The sequence below is a fragment of the Coregonus clupeaformis genome, chromosome 17 (genome assembly GCF_020615455.1).
Source record: "Coregonus clupeaformis isolate EN_2021a chromosome 17, ASM2061545v1, whole genome shotgun sequence".
NCBI classification, from domain to species: domain Eukaryota; kingdom Metazoa; phylum Chordata; class Actinopteri; order Salmoniformes; family Salmonidae; genus Coregonus; species Coregonus clupeaformis.
In genome coordinates this window covers 15,960,050-15,982,603 of record NC_059208.1, presented here as the reverse complement: position 1 = coordinate 15,982,603, position 22,554 = coordinate 15,960,050, and positions in this window count along the sequence as shown.

Here is a 22,554-nt window from a genome sequence, read left to right as displayed (position 1 = left end):
CTGCTTTTCCTCAAAGGCTATTCTCCTTAACTTCTTTATAATGTAACCATGTTATCAGTGGCTGGATAATGAATCTGTCTACATGTCTTTGGAAAGTGAAATTAGCAACAAATACATTCAGTTCACAATGAGAAATGTGTTAGGTCACATGATGTCTAAAGCAAGACATTCTAAATACACTGACGTTGCTCTAGCATTAAGTACCTGGGTGATATATTCAGTTTGTGCTTCAACTAAAGCCGTATAACTTCAGGAACAAGAAAATCACAGATATCCAGATATTTATCTATTAAGAATGAGTCTCCAGACTGGGGAAACAGTTGAATGAGTCTCCAGACTGGGGAAACAGTAGAATGAGTCTCCAGACTGGGGAAACAGTAGAATGAGTCTCCAGACTGGGGAAACAGTTGAATGAGTCTCCAGTCTGGGGAAACAGTAGAATGAGTCTCCAGACTGGGGAAACAGTAGAATGAGTCTCCAGACTGGGGAAACAGTTGAATGAGTCTCCAGACTGGGGAAACAGTAGAATGAGTCTCCAGACTGGGGAAACAGTTGAATGAGTCTCCAGACTGGGGAAACAGTAGAATGAGTCTCCAGACTGGGGAAACAGTAGATTGAGTCTCCAGACTGGGGAAACAGTTGAATGAGTCTCCAGACTGGGAAAAACAGTGACAGTTGCTCCGGTGAAAAATGAATCGTTATATTTTATGTGAGATAGATATCGGAGAGGTCTAGCAGGCCGTGGTGATTTACACATTCTCAGAGAGGCTGGTTAGAAAGAGGGGGGGGAGTTTTCATCTCAGTTAACTTTTTCCAAGCGGCTTAGCTCTCCAGAAACAACAACACTGGTATTTAACCTGCACCCTGTCAACCCTGCACGGAAAACTGCTATCCTTCATCAGGGAGGAAGTGCACATTTGTTTATTACAAATTTCGCTAAATGACCAAAGTATCTTGACTATTTTCCATTCTCATATGTAAGATGGTAACCTTCCAAAGAGAGTGACTGATGAGCTGAGTTCATTTGAAGGTTAGACATTAAGACTTGCAGTAGAGAAACCAAAACTTTATCAAAACTGCAAGAGCCCCTGCACACTTCACTGTGCTTTGACAAAGATATCGGCATTTCACAGGTCAAACACTTGAAGAGGAACTCCGATCTAATGAACGTGTTAACGTATGTTCAGAACAAGATCTAAAGACAACTCTAGATATACTTCTCCCAGTAGTCTTTGATAACAGTGTGGGTGATGCCAGAGTTGGATCTAGATGTGTGTTCTATATTGTTGATGTACAGCCCTATAGAATCAGAGCATATAGCCAATATCCTGAGGTTGACATTGTTTATTCAACAACTGAAATGAATGATATGTGGTTTATAGTGATCAGTTACATACATAATATTACATTGCATCATCAGTCGTAAATCATATTATTTGACCAACTTGACATTACCTAGTCTGCATCCCAAATAGTACCTTATTACTACATAGTACACTAGTTCTGACCAGGGCTCTGGATAGTAGACTAGTTCTGACCAGGGCTCTGGATAGTATACTAGTTCTGACCAGGGCTCTGGATAGTAGACTAGTTCTGACCAGGGCTCTGGATAGTATACTAGTTCTGACCAGGGCTCTGGATAGTATACTAGTTCTGACCAGGGCTCTGGATAGTAGACTAGTTCTGACCAGGGCTCTGGATAGTATACTAGTTCTGACCAGGGCTCTGGATAGTATACTAGTTCTGACCAGGGCTCTGGATAGTTATCCTGTTTAGAGATGGTATGTCCAGGGTCTGTTCCTGTTTAGAGATGATATGTCCAGGGTGTGTTCCTGTTTAGACATGATATGTCCAGGGTGTGTTCCTGTTTAGAGATGGTATGTCCAGGGTCTGTTCCTGTTTAGAGATGGTATGTCCAGGGTGTGTTCCTGTTTAGAGATGGTATGTCCAGGGTGTGTTCCTGTTTAGAGATGGTATGTCCAGGGTCTGTTCATGTTTAGAGATGGTATGTCCAGGGTGTGTTCCTGTTTAGAGATTATATGTCCAGGGTGTGTTCCTGTTTAGAGATGATATGTCCAGGGTGTGTTCCTGTTTAGAGATGATATGTCCAGGGTGTGTTCCTGTTTAGAGATGATATGTCCAGTGTGTGTTCCTGTTTAGAGATGATATGTCCAGGGTGTGTTCAAGCTAGGGAAAGCAAACAATGGAGTAGCATCCAACTGGGTAATTAAATTATACGCCATTTTGTCATCGTTTTATAACAACTTGTTAATTCACTTGACATACGTTTCCTTTTCTACAGTTGATCAAACTGAGGTACTGTATGCTACAAAGATAAGTCAGACTTGCTAGGCTGTAATAACAATAGACTGTCCTTGTAATTAGTTTGAAGTGTTTTCCCTGAGCAGGAGAAGAGATAGACATGTTGCCAGTGGAAAATCTAAAATGTCTGCAAATCTTTCAGCAGTTTTAGAGGAAATATTCCAGCCAGAAAGTGTTCCACTTCTCTCCCTGAGAGCGGCTGTTGGTGTAGTGCTCAGTAAGGACATGAATCTAGCAGACCACAGCCAGGAGAGCACATGTCAACCCTGTACATTAGATATCTTCTTTGCAGACATTGAATAACTAAAGACATGACATGATAGAACAGGATTCTACGATTTATATTGAAACCCTATGATGAACAGTTAACTCAGTCTTTTAACTCCTGACGTCCACAGTTATACCCCCACTGAGAGAACTGTTAACTCAGTCTTTAACTCCTGACGTCCACAGTTATACCCCCGCTGAGAGAACTGTTAACTCGGTCTTTAACTCCTGAGGTCCACAGTTATACCCCCACTGAGAGAACAGCCGATATGTGCTTTTTTAAGTGCAGCGAATGCATTTGAACACCAGGTCAAATCATATTTAATCATTTTTATACACATGCAGTATGCAGGTCACCACATGCACTGTGTCTGATGTTTAAATATGCTGGCAATTCCATTCCTTCGTCTCAATGACAAAAAGCCTTTAACGAAGAGCAAATGTCTGTGTCGCTCCCTCACAAAGGAGTTTGGAATCAGCACAATGCTGAACAGTGGAGTCTCTGTGGAGTTAACATTCTGCCACCGAGCCACTGGCCACCGACTGGCCAATGCCCTTCTCCCTGACACCGGACATCTACTCACAGAAAAAAAGAAAAACTTCAGCAACGTCCTGTGTAATTAGCAGACAGATCTTTGGTTGGCAAAGACAGAGTTTGAGTGAACCTTCAGTGTGAGGGGAAGGGGACACAGACACCATATGTTCAGGGTGACCCTCATTATTCTCAATGAGAGCAGTCATCCATGGAATGGTCTCGCTGATAACAGCCCATCATAACACCTTCTCTGGAACGGAGCAGCCTTCCGGTGGGAGGCGTGGGTCGCTGGCGTGGCGTCGCTGGGTCCTGGACGCTGTACAGGAGGAGCCAGTAGGAGCGGGGCACAGACTCCTCGCAGGACGTCGCAGCGTGATGATGACTTGATGGAGAATAATGGGGTCACATTGAGACTATGATGTAAAGGCAGCAACTTATGCCTACTACTTAATGATATTAGGAATCTGGCAGAGCAATTGTTCTTTTCCATGGGACATATAAGGACAATAATATTTGGCCAGGGGAAGTCATATAGGCCTCTTAGTTTCCTCGTCTAGTGAGTTAGTGTGATGCTGATGCTGATCTGGAAGGTGACCGCCAAGCAGGGAGAGAGTTAGGAGTCTGGACACAGTGAAGGAGAAGGGAGAGTCTTATTTTAGACCATGTTAGGAGTCAAACCAAACCAAGCCAGAATAAGGTCTTTCCTTTCTAATATCATTATCAACAACACTGATATAAAAGTTATTTCAAAGCTGTTGGCCATAATGAACACTTAATGAAAAATAGTTCCATTTCTTTTCATATCATTCATTAAAGAGAGAGACCTCACCCAGCTCAGTGCTCAGTGACTCAGTGACTGCGTCCCAAATGGCACCTTGTCCCCTACATAGTGCACTATATAGTATATATATTATATATATATACTCACTTTACAGTATACTATATATATATACTCACTATATAGTATACTATATACAGAAGGGGAAAAAAGTATTTAGTCAGCCACCAATTGTGCAAGTTCTCCCACTTAAAAAGATGAGAGAGGCCTGTAATTTTCATCATAGGTACACGTCAACTATGACAGACAAATTGAGAATTTTTTTCTCCAGAAAATCACATTGTAGGATTTTTCATGAATTTATTTGCAAATTATGGTGGAAAATAAGTATTTGGTCACCTACAAACAAGCAAGATTTCTGGCTCTCACAGACCTGTAACTTCTTCTTTAAGAGGCTCCTCTGTCCTCCACTCGTTACCTGTATTAATGGCACCTGTTTGAACTTGTTATCAGTATAAAAGACACCTGTCCACAACCTCAAACAGTCACACTCCAAACTCCACTATGACCAAGATCAAAGAGCTGTCAAAGGACACCAGAAACTAAATTGTAGACCTGCACCAGGCTGGGAAGACTGAATCTGCAATAGGTAAGCAGCTTGGTTTGAAGAAATCAACTGTGGGAGCAATTATTAGGAAATGGAAGACATACAAGACCACTGATAATCTCCCTCGATCTGGGGCTCCACGCAAGATCTCACCCCGTGGGGTCAAAATGATCACAAGAACGGTGAGCAAAAATCCCAGAACCACACAGGGGGACCTAGTGAATGACCTGCAGAGAGCTGGGACCAAAATAACAAAGCCTACCATCAGTAACACACTACGCCGCCAGGGACTCAAATCCTGCTGTGCCAGACGTGTCCCCCTGCTTAAGCCAGTACATGTCCAGGCCCGTCTGAAGTTTGCTAGAGTGCATTTGGATGATCCAGAAGAGGTTTGGGAGAATGTCATATGGTCAGATGAAACCAAAATATAACTTTTTGGTAAAAACTCAACTCGTCGTGTTTGGAGGACAAAGAATGCTGAGTTGCATCCAAAGAACACCATACCTACTGTGAAGCATGGGGGTGGAAACATCATGGTTTGGGGCTGTTTTTCTGCAAAGGGACCAGGACGACTGATCCGTGTAAAGGAAAGAGTGAATGGGGCCATGTATCGTGAGATTTTGAGTGAAAACCTCCTTCCATCAGCAAGGGCATTGAAGATGAAACGTGTCTGGGTCATTCAGCATGACAATGATCCCAAACACACCGCCCGGGCAACGAAGGAGTGGCTTCGTAAGAAGCATTTCAAGGTCCTGGAGTGGCCTAGCCAGTCTCCAGATCTCAACCCCATAGAAAATCTTTGGAGGGAGTTGAAAGTCTGTGTTGCCCAGCGACGCCCCCAAAACATCACTGCTCTAGAGGAGATATGCATGGAGGAATGGGCCAAAATACCAGCAACAGTGTGTGAAAACCTTGTGAAGACTTACAGAAAACGTTTGACCTGTGTCATTGCCAACAAAGGGTATATAACAAAGTATTGAGAAACTTTTGTTATTGACCAAATACTTATTTTCCACCATAATTTGCAAATAAATTCATTAAAAATCCTACAATGTGATTTTCTGGATTTTTTTTTGATATTACAGGCCTCACCACCACCACCACCACCACCACCACCTATAACACTGTGGTATTACAGACCTCACCACCACCACCACCACCACCACCACCTATAACAATGTGATATTGCAGGCCTCACCACCACCACCATCACCACCTATAACACTGTGATATTACAGGCCTCACCACCACCACCACCTATAACACTGTGATATTATAGGCCTCACAACCACCACCACCTATAACACTGTGACATTAAAGGCCTCACCACCACCACCACCACCACCACCTATAACACTGTGATATTACAGGCCTCACCACCACCACCACCTATAACACTGTGGTATTACAGGCCTCACTACCACCACCACCACCACCTATAACACTGTGGTATTACAGGCCTCACCACCACCACCACCACAACCACCTATAACACTGTGATATTACAGGCCTCACCACCACCACCACCACCACCTATAACACTGTGGTATTACAGACCTCACCACCACCACCACCACCACCACCACCTATAACACTGTGGTATTACAGGCCTCACCACCACCACCACCACCACCTATAATACTGTGGTATTACAGGCCTCACCACCACCACCACCACCACCACCACCTATAATAGAGTGGTATTACAGGTCTCAACACCACCACCACCACCACCTATAACACTGTGATATTACAGGCCTCACCACCACCACCACCACCACCACCACCACCTATAACACTGTGATATTACAGGCCTCACCACCACCACCATCACCTATAACACTGTGGTATTACAGGCCTCACCACCACCACCACCTATAACACTGTGATATTACAGGCCTCACCACCACCACCACCACCACCTATAACACTGTGGTATTACAGGCCTCACCACCACCACCACCACAAATACCTATAACACTGTGATATTACAGGCCTCACCACCACCACCACCACCACCTATAACACTGTGATATTACAGGCCTCACCACCACCACCACCACCACCACCAATAATACTGTGGTATTACAGGCCTCACCACCACCACCACCACCTATAACACTGTGGTATTACAGGCCTCACCACCACCACCACCTATAACACTGTGATATTACAGGCCTCACCACCACCACCACCACCACCTATAACACTGTGATATTACAGGCCTCACCACCACCACCACCTATAACACTGTGATATTACAGGCCTCACCACCACCACCACCACCACCTATAACACTGTGGTATTACAGGCCTCACCATCACCACCACCACCACCACCTATAATACTGTGGTATTACAGGCCTCACCACCACCACCACCACCACCTATAACACTGTGGTATTATAGGCCTTACCATCACCACCACCACCACCACCACCACCACCTATAATACTGTGGTATAACAGTCCTCACCACCACCACCACCACCTATAACACTGTGATATTACAGGACTCACCACCACCACCACCACCTATAACACTGTGATATTACAGGCCTCACCACCACCACCACCTATAACACTGTGGTATTACAGGCCTCACCACCACCACCACCACCTATAATACTGTGATATTACAGGACTCACCACCACCACCACCACCTATAATACTGTGATAATACAGGACTCACCACCACCACCACCTATAATACTGTGATATTACAGGCCTCACCACCACCACCTATAACACTGTGATATTACAGGCCTCACCACCACCACCACCACCACCTATAACACTGTGATATTACAGGCCTCAGCACCACCACCACCACCACCACCACCTATAACACTGTGGTATTACAGGCCCCTCACCACCACCACCACCTATAACACTGTGACATTACAGGCCTCACCACCACCACCACCACCTATAATACTGTGATATTACAGGCCTCACCACCACCACCTATAATACTGTGATATTACAGGCCCTGCGCCACCACCACCACCACCACCACCTATAACACTGTGATATTACAGGCCTCACCACCACCACCACCACCACCTATAACACTGTGATATTACATGCCTCACCACCACCACCACCACCTATAACACTGTGATATTACAGGCCTCACCACCACCACCACCACCACCTATAACATTGTGATATTACAGGCCTCACCACCACCACCACCACCTATAACACTGTGATATTACAGGCCTCACAACCACCACCACCACCACCACCTATAACACTGTGATATTACAGGCCTCACCACCACCAACACCACCACCTATAACACTGTGGTATTACAGGCCTCACCACCACCAACACCACCACCTATAACACTGTGATATTACAGGCCTCACCACCACCACCACCACCACCTATAACACTGTGGTATTACAGGCCTCACCACCACCAACACCACCACCTATAACACTGTGATATTACAGGCCTCACCACCACCACCACCACCTATAACACTGTGATATTACAGGCTTCACCACCACCACCACCACCACCACCTATAACACTGTGGTATTACAGGCCTCACCACCACCAACACCACCACCTATAACACTGTGGTATTACAGGCCTCACCACCACCAACACCACCACCTATAACACTGTGATATTACAGGCCTCACCACCACCACCACCACCACCTATAACACTGTGATATTACAGGCCTCACCACCACCACCACCACCTATAACACTGTGATATTACAGGCTTCACCACCACCACCACCACCACCACCTATAACACTGTGGTATTACAGGCCTCACCACCACCAACACCACCACCTATAACACTGTGATATTACAGGCCTCACCACCACCAACACCACCACCTATAACACTGTGGTATTACAGGCCTCACCACCACCACCACCACCACCACCTATAACACTGTGATATTACAGGCCTCACCACCACCAACACCACCACCTATAACACTGTGGTATTACAGGCCTCACCACCACCAACACCACCACCTATAACACTGTGATATTACAGGCCTCACCACCACCACCACCACCACCTATAACACTGTGGTATTACAGGCCTCACCACCACCAACACCACCACCTATAACACTGTGATATTACAGGCCTCACCACCACCACCACCACCTATAACACTGTGATATTACAGGCTTCACCACCACCACCACCTATAACACTGTGGTATTACAGGCCTCACCACCACCAACACCACCACCCTCTATAACACTGTGATATTACAGGCCTCACCACCACCAACACCACCACCTATAACACTGTGGTATTACAGGCCTCACCACCACCAACACCACCACCTATAACACTGTGATATTACAGGCCTCACCACCACCACCACCACCTATAACACTGTGATATTACAGGCTTCACCACCACCACCACCACCACCACCTATAACACTGTGGTATTACAGGCCTCACCACCACCAACACCACCACCTATAACACTGTGATATTACAGGCCTCACCACCACCAACACCACCACCTATAACACTGTGGTATTACAGGCCTCACCACCACCACCACCACCTATAACACTGTGATATTACAGGCCTCACCACCACCACCACCACCACCTATAACACTGTGATATTACATGCCTCACCACCACCACCACCACCACCACCTATAACATTGTGATATTACAGGCCTCACCACCACCACCACCACCTATAACACTGTGATATTACAGGCCTCACCACCACCACCACCACCACCACCTATAACACTGTGATATTACAGGCCTCACCACCACCAACACCACCACCTATAACACTGTGGTATTACAGGCCTCACCACCACCAACACCACCACCTATAACACTGTGATATTACAGGCCTCACCACCACCACCACCACCACCTATAACACTGTGTGTATTACAGGCCTCACCACCACCAACACCACCACCTATAACACTGTGATATTACAGGCCTCACCACCACCACCACCACCTATAACACTGTGATATTACAGGCTTCACCACCACCACCACCACCACCACCTATAACACTGTGGTATTACAGGCCTCACCACCACCAACACCACCACCTATAACACTTTGGTATTACAGGCCTCACCACCACCAACACCACCACCTATAACACTGTGATATTACAGGCCTCACCACCACCACCACCACCACCTATAACACTGTGGTATTACAGGCCTCACCACCACCACCACCACCACCTATAACACTGTGATATTACAGGCCTCACCATCACCACCACCACCACCACCTATAACACTGTGATATTACAGGCCTCACCACCACCAACACCACCACCTATAACACTGTGATATTACAGGCCTCACCACCACCACCACCACCTATAACACTGTGATATTACAGGCTTCACCACCACCACCACCACCACCACCTATAACACTGTGGTATTACAGGCCTCACCACCACCTACACCACCACCTATAACACTGTGATATTACAGGCCTCACCACCACCAACACCACCACCTATAACACTGTGGTATTACAGGCCTCACCACCACCACCACCACCACCACCTATAACACTGTGATATTACAGGCCTCACCACCACCAACACCACCACCTATAACACTGTGGTATTACAGGCCTCACCACCACCAACACCACCACCTATAACACTGTGATATTACAGGCCTCACCACCACCACCACCACCACCTATAACACTGTGGTATTACAGGCCTCACCACCACCAACACCACCACCTATAACACTGTGATATTACAGGCCTCACCACCACCACCACCACCTATAACACTGTGATATTACAGGCTTCACCACCACCCCCCACCACCACCACCTATAACACTGTGGTATTACAGGCCTCACCACCACCAACACCACCACCTATAACACTGTGATATTACAGGCCTCACCACCACCAACACCACCACCTATAACACTGTGGTATTACAGGCCTCACCACCACCAACACCACCACCTATAACACTGTGATATTACAGGCCTCACCACCACCACCACCACCTATAACACTGTGATATTACAGGCTTCACCACCACCACCACCACCACCACCTATAACACTGTGGTATTACAGGCCTCACCACCACCAACACCACCACCTATAACACTGTGATATTACAGGCCTCACCACCACCAACACCACCACCTATAACACTGTGGTATTACAGGCCTCACCACCACCAACACCACCACCTATAACACTGTGATATTACAGGCTTCACCACCACCACCACCACCACCACCTATAACACTGTGGTATTACAGGCCTCACCACCACCAACACCACCACCTATAACACTGTGATATTACAGGCCTCACCACCACCACCACCACCTATAACACTGTGATATTACAGGCTTCCACCACCACCAACACCACCACCTATAACACTGTGATATTACAGGCCTCACCACCACCAACACCACCACCTATAACACTGTGGTATTACAGGCCTCACCACCACCACCACCACCTATAACACTGTGGTATTACAGGCCTCACCACCACCACCACCACCACCTATAACACTGTGATATTACAGGCCTCACCACCACCACCACCTATAACACTGTGATATTACAGGCCTCACCACCACCACCACCTATAACACTGTGGTATTACAGGCCTCACCACCACCACCACCACCTATAATACTGTGATATTACAGGACTCACCACCACCACCACCACCTATAATACTGTGATAATACAGGACTCACCACCACCACCACCTATAATACTGTGATATTACAGGCCTCACCACCACCACCTATAACACTGTGATATTACAGGCCTCACCACCACCACCACCACCACCTATAACACTGTGATATTACAGGCCTCACCACCACCACCACCACCACCACCACCTATAACACTGTGGTATTACAGGCCTCACCACCACCACCACCTATAACACTGTGACATTACAGGCCTCACCACCACCACCACCACCTATAATACTGTGATATTACAGGCCTCACCACCACCACCTATAATACTGTGATATTACAGGCCTCGCCACCACCACCACCACCACCACCTATAACACTGTGATATTACAGGCCTCACCACCACCACCACCACCACCTATAACACTGTGATATTACATGCCTCACCACCACCACCACCACCACCACCTATAACATTGTGATATTGCAGGCCTCACCACCACCACCACCACCTATAACACTGTGATATTACAGGCCTCACAACCACCACCACCACCACCACCTATAACACTGTGATATTACAGGCCTCACCACCACCAACACCACCACCTATAACACTGTGGTATTACAGGCCTCACCACCACCAACACCACCACCTATAACACTGTGATATTACAGGCCTCACCACCACCACCACCACCACCTATAACACTGTGGTATTACAGGCCTCACCACCACCACCACCACCTATAACACTGTGATATTACAGGCCTCACCACCACCAACACCACCACCTATAACACTGTGGTATTACAGGCCTCACCACCACCAACACCACCACCTATAACACTGTGATATTACAGGCCTCACCACCACCACCACCACCACCTATAACACTGTGGTATTACAGGCCTCACCACCACCAACACCACCACCTATAACACTGTGATATTACAGGCCTCACCACCACCACCACCACCTATAACACTGTGATGCTACAGGCTTCACCACCACCACCACCACCACCACCTATAACACTGTGGTATTACAGGCCTCACCACCACCAACACCACCACCTATAACACTTTGGTATTACAGGCCTCACCACCACCAACACCACCACCTATAACACTGTGATATTACAGGCCTCACCACCACCACCACCACCACCTATAACACTGTGGTATTACAGGCCTCACCACCACCACCACCACCACCTATAACAACTGTGATATTACAGGCCTCACCATCACCACCACCACCACCACCTATAACACTGTGATATTACAGGCCTCACCACCACCAACACCACCACCTATAACACTGTGATATTACAGGCCTCACCACCACCACCACCACCTATAACACTGTGATATTACAGGCTTCACCACCACCACCACCACCACCACCTATAACACTGTGGTATTACAGGCCTCACCACCACCTACACCACCACCTATAACACTGTGATATTACAGGCCTCACCACCACCAACACCACCACCTATAACACTGTGGTATTACAGGCCTCACCACCACCACCACCACCACCACCTATAACACTGTGATATTACAGGCCTCACCACCACCAACACCACCACCTATAACACTGTGGTATTACAGGCCTCACCACCACCAACACCACCACCTATAACACTGTGATATTACAGGCCTCACCACCACCACCACCACCACCTATAACACTGTGGTATTACAGGCCTCACCACCACCAACACCACCACCTATAACACTGTGATATTACAGGCCTCACCACCACCACCACCACCTATAACACTGTGATATTACAGGCTTCACCACCACCCCCACCACCACCACCTATAACACTGTGGTATTACAGGCCTCACCACCACCAACACCACCACCTATAACACTGTGATATTACAGGCCTCACCACCACCAACACCACCACCTATAACACTGTGGTATTACAGGCCTCACCACCACCAACACCACCACCTATAACACTGTGATATTACAGGCCTCACCACCACCACCACCACCTATAACACTGTGATATTACAGGCTTCACCACCACCACCACCACCACCACCTATAACACTGTGGTATTACAGGCCCTCACCACCACCAACACCACCACCTATAACACTGTGATATTACAGGCCTCACCACCACCAACACCACCACCTATAACACTGTGGTATTACAGGCCTCACCACCACCAACACCACCACCTATAACACTGTGATATTACAGGCTTCACCACCACCACCACCACCACCACCTATAACACTGTGGTATTACAGGCCTCACCACCACCAACACCACCACCTATAACACTGTGATATTACAGGCCTCACCACCACCACCACCACCTATAACACTGTGATATTACAGGCTTCACCACCACCAACACCACCACCTATAACACTGTGATATTACAGGCCTCACCACCACCAACACCACCACCTATAACACTGTGGTATTACAGGCCTCACCACCACCACCACCACCTATAACACTGTGGTATTACAGGCCTCACCACCACCACCACCACCACCTATAACACTGTGATATTACAGGCCTCACCACCACCACCACCTATAACACTGTGATATTACAGGCCTCACCACCACCACCACCTATAACACTGTGGTATTACAGGCCTCACCACCACCACCACCACCTATAATACTGTGATATTACAGGACTCACCACCACCACCACCACCTATAATACTGTGATAATACAGGACTCACCACCACCACCACCTATAATACTGTGATATTACAGGCCTCACCACCACCACCTATAACACTGTGATATTACAGGCCTCACCACCACCACCACCACCACCTATAACACTGTGATATTACAGGCCTCACCACCACCACCACCACCACCACCACCACCTATAACACTGTGGTATTACAGGCCTCACCACCACCACCACCTATAACACTGTGACATTACAGGCCTCACCACCACCACCACCACCTATAATACTGTGATATTACAGGCCTCACCACCACCACCTATAATACTGTGATATTACAGGCCTCGCCACCACCACCACCACCACCACCTATAACACTGTGATATTACAGGCCTCACCACCACCACCACCACCACCTATAACACTGTGATATTACATGCCTCACCACCACCACCACCACCACCACCTATAACATTGTGATATTGCAGGCCTCACCACCACCACCACCACCTATAACACTGTGATATTACAGGCCTCACAACCACCACCACCACCACCACCTATAACACTGTGATATTACAGGCCTCACCACCACCAACACCACCACCTATAACACTGTGGTATTACAGGCCTCACCACCACCAACACCACCACCTATAACACTGTGATATTACAGGCCTCACCACCACCACCACCACCACCTATAACACTGTGGTATTACAGGCCTCACCACCACCAACACCACCACCTATAACACTGTGATATTACAGGCCTCACCACCACCACCACCACCTATAACACTGTGATATTACAGGCTTCACCACCACCACCACCACCACCACCTATAACACTGTGGTATTACAGGCCTCACCACCACCAACACCACCACCTATAACACTGTGGTATTACAGGCCTCACCACCACCAACACCACCACCTATAACACTGTGATATTACAGGCCTCACCACCACCACCACCACCACCTATAACACTGTGATATTACAGGCCTCACCACCACCACCACCACCTATAACACTGTGATATTACAGGCTTCACCACCACCACCACCACCACCACCTATAACACTGTGGTATTACAGGCCTCACCACCACCAACACCACCACCTATAACACTGTGATATTACAGGCCTCACCACCACCAACACCACCACCTATAACACTGTGGTATTACAGGCCTCACCACCACCACCACCACCACCACCTATAACACTGTGATATTACAGGCCTCACCACCACCAACACCACCACCTATAACACTGTGGTATTACAGGCCTCACCACCACCAACACCACCACCTATAACACTGTGATATTACAGGCCTCACCACCACCACCACCACCACCTATAACACTGTGGTATTACAGGCCTCACCACCACCAACACCACCACCTATAACACTGTGATATTACAGGCCTCACCACCACCACCACCACCTATAACACTGTGATATTACAGGCTTCACCACCACCACCACCTATAACACTGTGGTATTACAGGCCTCACCACCACCAACACCACCACCTATAACACTGTGATATTACAGGCCTCACCACCACCAACACCACCACCTATAACACTGTGGTATTACAGGCCTCACCACCACCAACACCACCACCTATAACACTGTGATATTACAGGCCTCACCACCACCACCACCACCTATAACACTGTGATATTACAGGCTTCACCACCACCACCACCACCACCACCTATAACACTGTGAGTATTACAGGCCTCACCACCACCAACACCACCACCTATAACACTGTGATATTACAGGCCTCACCACCACCAACACCACCACCTATAACACTGTGGTATTACAGGCCTCACCACCACCACCACCACCTATAACACTGTGATATTACAGGCCTCACCACCACCACCACCACCACCTATAACACTGTGATATTACATGCCTCACCACCACCACCACCACCACCACCTATAACATTGTGATATTACAGGCCTCACCACCACCACCACCACCTATAACACTGTGATATTACAGGCCTCACCACCACCACCACCACCACCACCTATAACACTGTGATATTACAGGCCTCACCACCACCAACACCACCACCTATAACACTGTGGTATTACAGGCCTCACCACCACCAACACCACCACCTATAACACTGTGATATTACAGGCCTCACCACCACCACCACCACCGCCTATAACACTGTGGTATTACAGGCCTCACCACCACCAACACCACCACCTATAACACTGTGATATTACAGGCCTCACCACCACCACCACCACCTATAACACTGTGATATTACAGGCTTCACCACCACCACCACCACCACCACCTATAACACTGTGGTATTACAGGCCTCACCACCACCAACACCACCACCTATAACACTGTGGTATTACAGGCCTCACCACCACCAACACCACCACCTATAACACTGTGATATTACAGGCCTCACCACCACCACCACCACCACCTATAACACTGTGGTATTACAGGCCTCACCACCACCACCACCACCACCTATAACACTGTGATATTACAGGCCTCACCATCACCACCACCACCACCACCTATAACACTGTGATATTACAGGCCTCACCACCACCAACACCACCACCTATAACACTGTTGATATTACAGGCCTCACCACCACCACCACCACCTATAACACTGTGATATTACAGGCTTCACCACCACCACCACCACCACCACCTATAACACTGTGGTATTACAGGCCTCACCACCACCTACACCACCACCTATAACACTGTGATATTACAGGCCTCACCACCACCACCACCACCTATAACACTGTGATATTACAGGCTTCACCACCACCAACACCACCACCTATAACACTGTGATATTACAGGCCTCACCACCACCAACACCACCACCTATAACACTGTGGTATTACAGGCCTCACCACCACCACCACCACCTATAACACTGTGGTATTACAGGCCTCACCACCACCACCACCACCACCTATAACACTGTGATATTACAGGCCTCACCACCACCACCACCTATAACACTGTGATATTACAGGCCTCACCACCACAACCACCACCACCACCACCTATAACACTGTGGTATTACAGGCCTCACCACCACCACCACCACCACCACCCATAACACTGTGGTATTACAGGCCTCACCACCACCACCACCACCACCTATAACACTGTGATATTACAGGCCTCACCACCACCACCACCTATAACACTGTGATATTACAGGCCTCACCACCACCACCACCACCACCACCTATAACACTGTGGTATTACAGGCCTCACCACCACCACCACCACCACCACCACCTATAACACTGTGGTATTACAGGCCTCACCACCACCACCACCTATAACACTGTGATATTACAGACCCCAATGCAGATCTGCTAATGTCCTATGATGGCACAGAGGGTTTGCATCAACATTAGAAGCTATAAAATGATTAACAAAAGACATGAATGAAAGGACAAACATTATGTTCAAATGTAATTCCACCACTTCCAGGGAAACATTTTAAACATGTAAAGATTTATGTAGCTGTAAATGTAACAGTTTAAGCATGTAAAGATATATGTAGCTGTACATTAAACAGTTTAAACATGTAAAGATATATGTAGCTGTACATGAAACAGTTTAAACTTGTAAAGATATATGTAGTTGTAAATGAAACAGTTTATGCATGTAAAGATATATGTAGCTGTACATGAAACAGTTTAAACATGTAAAGATATACTGTATGTAGCTGTAAATGAAAGCTGTCAGGAGCAGAGTCGTACAGTACAGGACGGTCTGACATTGAATGCGTTTTCTGTTTTCCTGCCACCGGGTTGACCTTTAGTGTTGCCAGGTGAAGCTCCTGAGCTCACGGTATATCAGCCTATTTCACTGTGTATCACGTTAGATTACATAGCAGAGAATTAGAAAGGTATCTCCCTGACTGAGCCCCTAGAAATACCTTGGATCATAATCAAGATTCTCTGCACATCTAAAAAGAAGAAGACAAGTTTGAAATTGACGAGGGTGCTGCTACAAGTTCATGACTTTGACCTACAGGGCATTTGATCCCTTGACATGAGGTTTATTCTTCTAAAGCCACAGCTTGCTATTCCAGCACTTAATTTAAGAGTGCAGTTAAATCACAGAAGCCATAATATGTCAAGTGATCCCTGTGCTTTGTAGGGGGGAACAGTAAGTCATGAAAAAGCTATGATTGCTTTTCTGTCCCTCCAAATGACAGTTATCACCTGAATGACCTGCTTGGGGCAGGCCCATCTTGAAATGACACGCTAAGGCATAACGTCATCTAACAGGGTAGTTACAAAAATCAATACAAAGCCCATTTCAAAGATACTCAGTGTGTGAGAGGGACCTTCTGTAATGTTCTTTATTGAATAGGCCTGGGGGCGGGAAAACAACCTTTCTGACATACACGTGATCTCCTCAACACAGGAATCTGATGCCTAGGCAGTCATTCCGTTCTCAGTGTGTTAATTCATTAACATATAGCTCACTCTAGGTATTTCACTGCATGGCTACTACCAGTGGTGTACAGTACTTAAGTAAAAATACTTTAAAGTAGTACTTAAGTAGTTTTTTGGGGTATCTGTACTTTACTATTTATATTTTTGACTACTTTTACTTTTACTTCACTACATTCCTAAATAAAATAATGTACTTTTTACTCCTTACATTTTCCCTGACACCCAAAAGTACTCATTACATTTTGAATACTTAGCAGGACAGGAAAACAGTCCAATTCACGCACTTATCAAGAGAACATCCCTGGTCATCCCTACTGCCTCTGATATGGAGGACTCACTAAACACAAATGCTTCATTTGTCAATGATGTCTGAGTGTTGGAGTGTGCCGCTGGCTATCTGTAAATAAAATAAAACAAGAAAATCGTACCGTCTGGTTTGGTTAATATAAGGAATTTGAAAATATTTATACTTTTACTTTTACTTTTGATACTTAAGTATATTTAAAACCAAATACTTTTAGACTTATACTCAAGTAGTATTTTACTGAGTGACTTTCACTTTTACTTGAGTCATTTTCTATTAAGGTATCTTTACTTTTACTCAAGTATGACAACTGGGGATGTTTTCTATCACTGGCTACTATGGCTTCATTCTAACCCTCCTCAGCCTTAACTAAACAGCCCCTCAGCCTTAACTAAACAGCCCCTCAGCCTTAACTAAACTAAGCATCGGCTCCAAACAGAATGACTGTCTTCAGCTTGTCTTCACCGGATCAATAGCAGATCCTCTGACATTCACACTGAAACACATGTACGCCAGCCAGCCCAGCCGTAAAACTATCTTGTCTTGTTCAACTGGCAAACACATCCATACATTCCGTCTGTTGATTTGTTGTCAATACACACTCAGGGAAAAGAGTGTTTGATGTAGTGAAAACTAAGACACTAAGGAGTGGATACCAGACAAATGGGACTGAAACACATCAATCTGCAGGGCCTGTCAGCCGGACCTGATGGAGCACAGAGACGTTGCCGGGTTGGATTTATAGACAGTAACATGTTATAGAGCTGATTTATAGACAGTAACATGTTATAGAGCTGATTTATAGACAGTAACATGTTATAGAGCTGATTTATAGACAGTAACATGTTATAGAGCTGATTTATAGACAGTAACATGTTATAGAGCTGGTTTATAGACAGTAACATGTTATAGAGCTGATTTATAGACAGTAACATGTTATAGAGCTGATTTATAGACAGTAACATGTTATAGAGCTGATTTATAGACAGTAACATGTTATAGAGCTGATTTATAGACAGTAACATGTCATAGAGCTGATTTATAGACAGTAACATGTTATAGAGCTGATTTATAGATAGTAACATGTTATAGAGCTGATGGGTTGGATTTATAGACAGCAACATGTTATAGAGCTGATGGGTTGGATTTATAGACAGTAACATGTTATAGAGCTGATGGGTTGGATCTATAGACAGTAACATGTTATAGAGCTGATCTATAGACAGTAACATGTTATAGAGCTGATGGGTTGGATTTATAGACAGGAACATGTTACAGAGCTGATGGGTTGGATTTATGGACAGGAACATGTTATAGAGCTGATTTATAGACAGTAACATGTTATAGAGCTGATGGGTTGGATTTATAGACAGTAACATTATAGAGCTGATTTATAGACAGTAACATGTTATAGAGCTGATGGGTTGGATTTATAGACAGTAACACGTTATAGAGCTAATTTACAGACAGTAACATGTTATAGAGCTGATTTATAGACAGTAACATGTTATAGAGCTGATGGGTTGGATTTATAGACAGTAACATGTCATAGAGCTGATTTATAGACAGTAACATGTTATAGAGCTGATGGGGTTGGATTTACAGACAGTAACATGTTATAGAGCTGATCTATAGACAGTAACATGTTATAGAGTTGATTTATAGACATTAACATGTTATAGAGCTGATTTATAGACAGTAACATGTTATAGAGCTGATGGGTTGGATTTATATACAGTAACATGTTACAGAGCTGATGGGTTGTATTTATAGACAGTAACATGTTATAGAGCTGATTTATAGACAGTAACATGTTATAGAGCTGATGGGTTGGATTTATAGACAGGAACATGTTACAGAGCTGATGGGTTGGATTTATGGACAGGAACATGTTATAGAGCTGATTTATAGACAGTAACATTTTATAAAGCTGATGGGTTGGATTTATATACAGCAACATGTTATAGAGCTGATTTATAGACAGTAACATGTTATAGAGCTGATGGGTTGGATTTATAGACAGTAACATGTTATAGAGGTGATGGGTTGGATTTATAGACAGTAACATGTTATGGAGCTGATGGGTTGGGTTTATAGACAGTAACATGTCATAAAGCTCAGTCCCACTCCAACAATGTGCTCTCATTAACCAGGTTCTATACAGGATCATTGATTTGAACGTCCTAACATCACAGTAGACCTGACCTATGTTCTGTTGTCCTCACTAAAACATATTTACTGATCTACTTAACAAAGGCTCTGTGTCTAAAGGAGATGGACAGGTGTAGAGGCCCTGTGTATAAAGGAGATTGGACAGGTTTAGAGGCTCTGTGTCTAAAGGAGATTGGACAGGTGTAGAGGCCCTGTGTCTAAAGGAGATTGGACAGATGTAGAGGCTCTGTGTCTAAAGGAGATTGGACAGGTGTAGAGGCTCTGTGTCTAAAGGAGATTGGACAGGTGTAGAGGCTCTGTGTCTAAAGGAGATTGGACAGATGTAGAGGCCCTGTGTCTAAAGGAGATTGGACAGGTATAGAGGCTCTGTGTCTAAAGGAGATTGGACAGGTGTAGAGGCTGTGTCTAAAGGAGATTGGACAGGTGTAGAGGCTCTGTGTCTAAAGGAGATTGGACAGGTGTAGAGGCTCTGTGTCTAAAGGAGATTGGACAGGTGTAGAGGCCCTGTGTCTAAAGGAGATTGGACAGGTGTAGAGACTGTGTCTAAAGGAGATTGGACAGGTGTAGAGGCTCTGTGTCTAAAGGAGATTGGACAGGTGTAGAGGCTGTGTCTAAAGGAGATTGGACAGGTGTAGAGTATCTGTGTCTAAAGGAGTTGGACAGGTGTAGAGGCCCTGTGTCTAAAGGAGATTGGACAGGTGTAGAGGCCATGTGTCTAAAGGAGATTGGACAGGTGTAGAGGCTGTGTCTAAAGGAGATTGGACAGGTGTAGAGGCCATGTGTCTAAAGGAGATTGGACAGGTGTAGAGGCTGTGTCTAAAGGAGATTGGACAGGTGTAGAGGCCCTGTGTCTAAAGGAGATTGGACAGGTGTAGAGGCCCTGTGTCTAAAGGAGATTGGACAGGTGTAGAGGCTGTGTCTAAAGGAGATTGGACAGGTGTAGAGGCAATGTGTCTAAAGGAGATTGGACAGGTGTAGAGGCTGTGTCTAAAGGAGATTGGACAGGTGTAGAGGCTCTGTGTCTAAAGGAGATTGGACAGGTGTAGAGGCTCTGTGTCTAAAGGAGATTGGACAGGTGTAGAGGCTGTGTCTAAAGGAGATTGGACAGGTGTAGAGGCTCTGTGTCTAAATGAGATTGGACAGGTGTAGAGTCTCTGTGTCTAAAGGAGATGGACAGGTGTAGAGGCTCTGTGTCTAAAGGAGATTGGACAGGTGTGGAGTATCTGTGTCTAAAGGAGATTGGACAGGTGTAGAGGCTGTGTCTAAAGGAGATTGGACAGGTGTAGAGGCTCTGTGTCTAAAGGGGATTGGACAGATGTAGAGCCCCTGTGTCTAAAGGAGATTGGACAGGTGTAGAGGCTCTGAGTTTAAAGGAGATTGGACAGGTGTAGAGTCTCTGTGTCTAAAGGAGATTGGACAGGTGTAGAGACTCTGTGTCTAAAGGAGATTGGACAGGTGTAGAGGCTGTGTGTCTAAAGGAGATTGGACAGGTGTAGAGGCTCTGTGTCTAAAGGAGATTGGAAAGGTGTGGAGACTCTGTGTCTAAAGGAGATTGGACAGGTGTAGAGGCCCTGTGTCTAAAGGAGATTGGACAGGTGTGGAGGCCCTGTGTCTAAAGGAGATTGGACAGGTGTAGAGGCTGTGTCTAAAGGAGATTGGACAGGTGTAGAGGCTC